At 51.5% G+C, this 9,411-nt stretch overlaps 1 protein-coding gene across 1 annotated transcript in view; it reads right to left on the minus strand.

Moving 5' to 3' along the window:
- The window catches only part of ANKRD13B (ankyrin repeat domain 13B), a 20,086-nt gene that overhangs the window by 7,863 nt on the left and 2,812 nt on the right, over positions 1–9,411 (minus strand). The gene's annotated exons all lie outside the window — the stretch shown is intronic.

The raw sequence follows: 9,411 nt of genomic DNA on the forward strand, positions 1-9,411 counted from the left end.
CTCCAGTCTGGGTGACAGTGGGACTCCAACTCAAAAAAAAAAAAAAAGAAAGAAAAGAAAAAAAATTACTAGATTTGCCAGGAAGTAGGAAAATATGACCCATAAACAGAAGAAAAATCATTTAATAGAAACAAGACTCAGAAATGATAAAGATGATAAGTGGCTCAATATGCTCAAGAGTTTAAAGAAAAACATGAACAAGATGTTCATGAGGAAAGAAATGGAAGATATGAAAAGAACCCAATGGACCATCTAAAGATAACAAGTACCGTACCTGAAATGAAAAATTCACGGAATGAAATTAACAGCAGATTAGATCCTATAGAATAAAAAATCAGTGAGGCCAGGTGTAGTGGCTCATGCCTATAATCCCAGCTCTTTGGGAGGCCAAGGCAGGAGGATTGCTTGAGCTCAGGAGTTCGAGTTCCAGCCTAGGCAACATAGCAAGACCTTGTTTCTATTTAAAAAAGAAAGAAATCAGTGAATTTGAAAATATAGCAATACAACTATCCAAACTGAAACAGAAAAGAGAAAAAAGTACTGGGAAAAAAAGTCAAAGAGCCTCAGTAATCTGGAAGACACTATAAGCATTCTAACATATGTATAATTGGAATCCCGGAGGACTGAATAAAGAAATAGAGGAAATAAGACAAATTTAAAGCAACGATGGCCCAAATTTTTCCAAATTTGATTTAAAAAAACTACTGTAGGGGGTTAAATGTTGTACCCCCACCCCCAAGATATGTCCACATCACATTCTAACCCTCAGAATCCATGAATGTGGCCTTATTTGGTAAAAAGGTCTTTGCAGATGTAATTAAGTTAAGGATCTCAAGATGAAACATCCTGGATTATCTAGGTGGGTCCAAAATCCAATGATAAATGTCTTTATAAGACATTCAAAAAGAGGAGAAGGCCATATGAAGATAGAGGCAGAGACTGTAGTGATATAGCCATGAGCCAAGGAGTGACTAGAGCCACCAGAAAGAGGCAAGAAAGGACTCTTTCCTAGAGCCTTTGGAGGGACTGCCACTCTGCCAACACCTTGAGTTTGGACTTCTGGCTTCCAGAATTGTGAGAAAATAAATTTTTGTTTTCTTAACCCACCCAGTATATTAATTTGTTGTGGAAACTAATACAATGATAAACCCACAGAACTAAGAAATTCAATTAACCTTAAGCAAGACAATCACAAAAAAAATTACACCAAGGCCAATCATAATCAAATATTGAAAACCAGTGATAAAAATAAAAGCTTTAAAGAATTCCAAGAAATGAGACTCATTATGTATGGAAGAACAAATATAGGAAATACAACATATTTCTCATCAGAAACTATGCAAGCCAGAAGACAATATAAGGAAGTCTTTAAAGTGCTGGGAGGAAAAAAACAAAAACAAAAACAAAAACTTCTGACCTAGAATTTTTTTCTCCAATCCAGTATGATTGATATTGACCTAGAATTCTATATCCAGTGAAAAGATTCTTCAAAAACGAAGGGGAAATAAACACTTTAGCAGACAAATACTAAGAGAATGTATTGCCAGATGTGTAGAAAATGTTAAAGGGAGTTCTTCAGGTGGAAAGAAAATAATACCAGATGGAAACCCGGATTCATACAAAGGATTGAAGAATGCAAAAATATCAAATTTGTAAGTATAAGAATGTCAATAAAATATTTTAAACCCTCAAAAATAAAGAGAAGAGATATCAGCAGATGTGAAACTTCAATGCAACTTTAGAACATGGAAAGTGACTGAGGTATCACAATTGACTTAGGGGAGCAGAGGAAACCAAGGCAGTCACAGAGGGGATCCCCTGTAAGTAGCAAGCCAGGTCACCCCCAGAACCCCTGAAAAATACATGGCCTGTGGGCAGTGGGATCAGAGGAGGTGAGGGTGACGCTCAAAGCTGAACACAGGGTGGCTGGTTACAATTCAGAACCTCCTGGTCCCTTGTAAAGGGACTCACCACAGGAGGCCAGGCATTTATTCTGTATAGAAATTGGGCAGCCAGGCTCGGTGGCTCAGCCTGTAATCCCGCGCCTTTGGGAGGCTGAGGTGAGTGGATTGCCTGAGCCCGTGGGTTCATGACCCGCCTGGGCAGCAAGACCTCATCTCTACAATAAAATCAAAAAATCAGCCGGGCGTGGTAGCATGTGCCTGTAATTCCGGCTACTCGGAAGGCTGAGGCAGAAGGATCGCCGGAGCCCAGCAGGCAAGGCTGCTGTGGCCAGAAGCGGCCACTGCACTCCAGTCTGGGCGACCGAGTGAGACTCCAACTAAAAAAAAAAAAAAAAGAAATTGGGCATGAGATGTGCTGGATTCAGGGACATTGGCCACAGCAGAGGATGAGGTCACGGAGCGGAAAACTGGTGACCCATGAAGCCCCAACTCGGCCTGGATGCTGAAGCACGGGCAGCCAGGTTGCAACATCACTGGTCTATCCCATCCCAGTAGGAGACTGCCCTGAAGACCTCTGAATACAGATGTCTTGGAGGACAACAATGAGCAGGCCAGCTTGCCACCCAGCCATCTTACAGTAGCACCCACGCATCAGTAAGCTCAATAGTCCCATTCATTTTTTGAGTTGGAGTCTCACTCTCTTGCCCAAGCTGGAGTGCAGTGGCACACTCACAGCCACTGCAGCCTCAACCTGCTGGGCTCAGGCAATCCTTCCACTTCAGTCTTCCAACTAGCTGGAACTACAGGCGTGCAACTAGCTGGAACTACAGGCATGCATCACCATGCCCGGCTAATTTTTCTTGATTTATTGTAGAGATGAGTTCTCACCAAATTGCCCAGGCTGGTCTCGAACCTCTGGGCTCAGACAATCCTCTTCCCTCAGCCTCATAAAGTGCTGGGACTAGGGATTACAAGCTTGAGCCACTGTGCCTGACCCTACAGCCCCATTCCTTTTTTTTTTTTTTTTTTTTTGTCAGAGTCTCACTCTGTTGCCCAGGCTGGAGTGCAGTGGTATACTCACAGTCACTGCAGTCTCGATCTGCTGGGCTTAGGTGATCCTTCTGCCCCAGCCTTCTAAGTAGCTGAAACTACAGGCACACACCACCACACCTGGCTAATTTTTTGATTTATTGTAGAGATGAGGTCTCGCCAAGTTGCCCAGGCTGGTCTTGATCCTGTGGGCTCAGGCAGTCCTCTCACCTCAGCCTCCCAAAGTGCTGGGAATACAGGCATGAGCCATTGCATCTAGCCCAGCCCCATTCTTACACATACTCCAACAGCCAAGAGGGACTAGACACTTGATAAAAGCTTCCAATATGAAATAACCCAAAACACACAAATAGATGTCAAAAGCCCAGGGGAAACTTGGCCAATGCAGGTAATAAAAGAAAACTCTATTTCTCCTCATCCTGCCTTTGTTGTCTTACAACGTTCAGTTGCTTGTTTTTTCCTCCTTCACAGGTAGGCTGCGGTAGAAGCTCCACCAGGGGGTCCCTGTTTGCCTAGCTCACTGCTGGCTCCCCCATCCCAGACAGCACTTGGCACATTAGTGGGGCTTCTAAATTTGTTTACGTCCTCAGAATAAGTGAAAAGATCATTGTATGCATGAAACAACATGGAACATCCTGGCCTCCCATGACCTCTCCTGCTGTCTTCTCTTGCCTTCTTCAACCCAGAAGTGACGTGACTTTGTTTTTTTTTTTTTGAGTTGGAGTCTCACTCTGTCACTCAGGCTGGAGTGCAGTGGCATGCTCACGGCCACTGCAGCCTCAACCTGCTGGGCTCAGGCGATCCTTCCACCTCAGCTTTCCAAGTAGCTGGAACCACAGGCACGTGCCACCACACCCAGCTAATTTTTTAAATTTATTGTGGAGGTAAGACCTCACCAAGCTGCCCATGCTGGTCTCGAACCCCCAGGCTCAGGCAGTCCTCTCACCTTTGCCTCCCAAAGTGCTGGGATTACAGGCATGAGCCACTGCGCCCGGCCAGAAGTGACTTTCTTAACTTTCCCTTGCTTTCTCCATTTCTGTAAAGCTATACCTGTCCAGTTCTCCCATCACAGCAAACAGTACCTTAATTTACTCCACGGTTAGGTGAAAAAAAACTCTGTCCTTATCTCTTTGAAATGGTCTGTATCTCTTCTCTTTCCCACACTCTCCACATCTAATCCATCAGCAAAGCCTGCCCACTCTGCCTTCCAAACAGACCCAGAGTCCCCTCAGCTCTCATCACCTTCCCGCTCCCATCCTGGGTGTGGCCACTTCATCTCCCACCTGGCAGCCTAGTAGCCTCCTCGCTGTCTCTGCCCCTCTCTTGGCCCCTAAGGTCTATCCTCCACATCAGCCACGGCAGCTAAGGCCACCCCATGCAATGTCACTCTAGGCCTGACACTCTTTAGCTCAGAACCTTCCAGTGGCTTCCCATCGTGTAGCAGAGAACCCAACGGCCCTGGACTTTTCTCTGAACTCATCCACTCTCCCTCCTCTCCTCCACTCCCGCGGCAGGCCTTCCCTGGATCCCCTAGAGAGCCACAAAGCTTTCTCCCTCCCTTCATTCAGGTTGCTGCTCAAATGTCACCTCCCTAGAAAAGCCTGCCCTGACAACCCATCTGAGATGACAGCAGCTATTGATCTATCTATCGCCCTCATCCTGCCTTCCTGGTCGTCCAACATTCAACTGTTTGTTTTTTCATCGCCTCCCTCACCTGGGAGGAAGCCCCACCAGGCAGGTCCCTGTCTGCTAGCTCATTGCTGGCTCCCCAGCCCCCAGACAGCACCTGGCACATTAGCGGGGCTTCCAAATATGCTAAACAAGTGTGTAGAGGACAAGATTGAGGGGTATGAGGAGGGGAAGGTAATAAAGTACAAAACTGATAAACCGAGAAAGAGTTGCAGAAGTACACTGCTTACAATTATGAGGTAAATAACAGAAGAAGGAGCCCAGAGCAACCCACGTGGGTGCCTCTGGGGAGGTGGGAGCGGCAGAGCGAGGGTTGCCGCTTTTCATTACACGCCTTCTAGCAAAAGATAAATATTTTAAAGCATGACTATGAACTCCTTTGTCAAAAATAAAACATTTTAAATAATTTACAATTATTTATATAATTTTTATAACCCTCTCCTGTCATTTCTTCATTTTTAAATATACTGGGAGCCTCAGAAAAATTTGTTGACCTTTGAGCTGTGGCTTCCCACAGAAAAGGGAAGCACTATTTACACTCTGCCGATCGTAGGGTGGGCTGGAACCCCTGGGGTCACAACCCAGCTGGAGTCCTGGGGGCCCCTGGGGTGGGAGTGGAGAGGACCCTCAGAGCTGGAGCTGGCTGGGAATCAGGATGAGCCTTCTTGTAGGGCTGTGGCTGTGTCATCCAAGCCTCCCTGGTCCTGCCCTAGATGCTGCTGCTGCTACTGCTGCTGCTAATAAGGCCCCAGGGAGCAGGCAGGGCACCCCACCTGGCCTCACGGCTCCAGAAGCTGCCCGCCACCCTCCCCCTCAGGGGCCTCAGCTCCAGGCTGCAGAGAGAGGCTGGCAATGTCTTGCCAGGCAGGGTGCCCCTCCCCACCTCTCAGGAGGGCTCCCCAGGGCACCGCTGTTTTCCAAGGCCAATGTGGACCTCTACACACCCAGCTGAGTGCCAGAGCAGCTCTCCCCACCCGCCCACAGCTGGGCCTGCAGTGCGAGTGGTACTCTGCCCCGGGCCCAGGTGGGAGAATTCATTAGTCTCCTCAGCAAAGGCCTACAGCTATTTAATTGCTGGAATGAAAGGCTTCCCATGAAACCCAACACCCAGCCCTCCCTGCCAAGAGAATGGAGACTCCATCCCGACAGGTCTCAGCTGGGGTTAAAAGCTGGGGTCCTTGGAGCTTAGGATCTGGGGCTCCCTGCACAGAGAGCAACCCTGCCTCCACTTAGGCACACACATGCATGCACACACTAGTAGGCACAAGCACCATAAGTGCACAAACGCACACATACTTCAGCCTCCACACACACAGCGCACATGCGCCCCTAAGTGTACAAACCCATGTGTGCCCAGCTGCCCTCTGGTTCTGCTGGAGTCCACTCCTGTGGAACGCATGTGTTTGTCGCTAACATATTTGCACATGAACACCCCTCACACCCACATGCACTAGCAAAAACTCAAACTCCTTTAGCACTAGCAGAGTCCTTTCATCCAATGAAATCTTAAAAGCACACACATATTGCATAGCCTAAACACAGGTGCTGGAGAAGGGCGAGAGCCCCACAGCCAGCATGGGGCCCGCCCTGCTCAGTCCCCTTCCCCGGCCCCAGGGAAGCTGACCAGAGAATGGCTGGTCACTGCTTCTGGGCTCAGGGACAGGTAAGCCTGAGCTCACTGAAGCGGGAGGGAGGCAGGGTGCGTCCTCAAGCTGATAGGAGGCTATGGGCAAGTGGGGGCAGCACCCTCAGACTTCCCCCTCCATCCTGCCCCTCCCACCTGCCCGCACAGCCCCTCCCCGTCATCCCAGAACACATTGATTTTTGGTTTCTGGGGTTTGCGGCTCCTGCTCCCGGGCTTCCTGGCTTACCAGTTGTGGTGATGCCCCACACCCAGGACCACCCACTTTAGGGGAGGGAGGGGTCCCAGGTGCTCCCTGAACATCCAAAGCCCCACAACCCATCTCGCTTGCCTCTAGGTCAGAAGGATGAACAGGGAAAGCAGGAAGGAGGCCTATGGCGGAGGCAGCCCCTGGAAAAAGGACAATGTTACCCCAGGACCACAGTCTGCCCCTTTCAGAGTTCCGGTTGCCAGGAGGAGAATCTTGCTCTCCCAGTCCCCCTACACATATGCCCTCCCACAGGGAGCTGTATAGTCTAGCCCCCACTCCCCCATCCCCAGGGAACACCAGGGACTCATGACTTCAGAACTAAGGCCATCCTCATCTGGCTGTGGCAACCCCAGGGCCCTGCTGGGCAGGGGGAACTGGCACATTCCCTGGCCTACAAGCCCCACCCCGCCCCCAACCCAGCAAGGAATGTGTATGGCAGCAAGCAGGGTACCAGCAACCACCAGGTGTCAGCTAGGGGTGGTCATGGCCCCTTTCTTCACCCAAGCACCTCCTGCTTGCCCATCACTCTCTGCTTCCAGCTCCCAGAAGAGTTATTCAGGGGCTGAGCAAAGCCCATCAACCTACCCTGAAGGCTGCCATGCTTACCCCCTCCTCAGCCAGCCAGCACTGCCAAGCCTGTCCACGGGAGGGCCTCTGCGGGGCTCTCTTGGAGTGAAGAAGAGGCAACTATGCCAAGCCAAGACCTGGGAAACCCAGCTGCTGAGTGCTTGAGGAAAGCCTGGCTGTTTTCTGTGGTGGTTGGTGCCAGGAGAACAAGAGGCCAGGGACCCCCAGCTGGGATGTCAGGTTTCCACAGGCTTCATGATGATGTTAGGTGGCTGCCCCCAGGCCTGCCCCCTGCAGGCATCAGAGACAATGACCTGAGGCGTAGACAGTGCACATCTGGGTGCAAGCCTCACTCTGAGCCAGTCAGGGGCCTCTCCCACCCACACTGACTGGCATTCCCCTTCTTGGCACTCCTGAGGGAAGGAGAGAACAGGCCTGTTTCTATATGGTGGAACGAGGGTTAACCTCAACTGGTGCCCTATATTCCCCCTGGCCTGGATCCAGAGTAGGTGGTGTTCATTTCAAAGAGACATTAACACATGAGGGCGGGGAAAGGGGGGAACCTGGTACCTGGTTTCTCTGGCCACCAGAGGGGAGGAGAAGAGGAACACACTCAGCAGCCCCAAAGCACCTCAACCTACAGCAGCTCCAGTGCTCCCCACCCCCACCTAACCCCAGCAAGATGGCTGCTGACTTCAGGACTATCAGCAGAGAGACCTAGGTTAAAAAGTCTTTTCTTCCAGGGCATCTGGCCTCTCTCTAAATCGTGCAGGAAAAGGATCACCCATCCTCAGGCAAGGGAGTGGGTTTAAGGCATTCTGGAGATTTTGCCTTCTGCATAATAATCCTTGGACCTTTGGGAAGTTCCTCTCAGATCAGTCTTGAATCTCTCTGTCAGTTGCCTGTCTCCTTTTGCCCTCAGGGAAGGAAAGCGAAGAGCCAGAGAGGCTGAACTGTCTGTGTCTCAGTACTCTGCACATCACACTGGATTTCTCTGTTCACACTTGCATCACTAGAGCAGAGACTCCTTGAGGGTAGGGGCTGGTGCTTGTTTGTTCATCTTTGTTTTCCCAAGGCACTTTGATCCCACTCCTTTACCAGGCCTCTTATGGCCGCAAACCACTTCTTTTATGATGGATAGACAGACACATGATCTGATGAGAAACTGGGAGAGTCCTTGTATAAGCAGAGGTAGAAAGGAAGTGGACACCCAGGCCAGGCCAGAGGCCTGCAGACCCAGGTCACCCCAACATTTACTAGGACTGTCCCGCAGAGCTGGATGCTGCGCAGGCCTGGGGGCTGGCCCAGTAGTGGCCTTCAGAGATGCATCCTGACCCTCACCTCACTCACAGCCTGATGTCCTGCCCTCCAGGTCCACTCTTCCCTTGGTAACTGAACAGCTCCTCAGACTGAACTTCCCGTAATCTAGGAAGTGGCCCTCAGGGGGTATATCCCCCAAGGGCAACTCAAGCTAACCGCTCCCAGCCCATGGCTTGGAACAAGTCTGGAGGTCTGGAGGTCTCAGCCTGAGGCAACCCAGGGCAGCCTGGGCCCAGTCTTGGCTCTTGCTGCCCACCCTGGGGTGGTGTGTCATCTGTGCCATGAATGCCTACCTGTGGCCTTTACCCTGAAGAATGGCCAGGAGACCCCATCCCTTCCCCTGTTTTCTTGCAGACGAGTGCCCAGTCCACTCAACCTCACTGACCAGCAGAAGCCAGGGAGTCCTCCTCTGTGTGCAGAGCCTTCCTGGGACCAGTGCCCCCTAGCTTTCTCAGCGCCTAGAAGCCAGACCCCAGCACCAGAGGGCAGGAGAGCGCCTTTCAGCACCTGGACAAGGCCCGGCCTCCCCCTGAGGGTCTTTCTCCTTCCTCCATTCCTGAGCTGGGGCTGGGTGTGCGGGATCAGCGGCTCTGGCCAGTCTGAGAGAAAAGAGAAGGCGCTCACCAGGAGGGGAGAGGGCACTGGGTGGGGCTGGGATGCCTGGGAGTGTCACACAGCCTAGTCCCTGATCCTTGACCTGAAGCCCCCTCCCCACGCAGGCCTTTCCCACCTCCGCACCCTCGACATTCAGCTGAGTGGGGCGGACTCTGCCACCACATGGACCGCAGACCGAGCCTGCAGCCCCTCCCTGCAGCCCTCCCTGCCCCGGCGAGGAGGGGCCCAGCGTCCCCTACCCCAGCCTGGGTGGGCCCGAAGCACGTGCGGCCCGCCGGCCCGCCAGGAGGGGCGCGGGCGGGGGCCGCTCCCCCCAGCCCTCCGCGGTCAACACGCACAAAAGCCGCCGCCGCAAACAAAGAGGCGCCGCAAAC

The sequence above is a fragment of the Carlito syrichta genome, unplaced genomic scaffold (genome assembly GCF_000164805.1).
Source record: "Carlito syrichta isolate Samal-C Ts95f unplaced genomic scaffold, Tarsius_syrichta-2.0.1 Scaffold304000, whole genome shotgun sequence".
Classification (NCBI taxonomy): domain Eukaryota; kingdom Metazoa; phylum Chordata; class Mammalia; order Primates; family Tarsiidae; genus Carlito; species Carlito syrichta.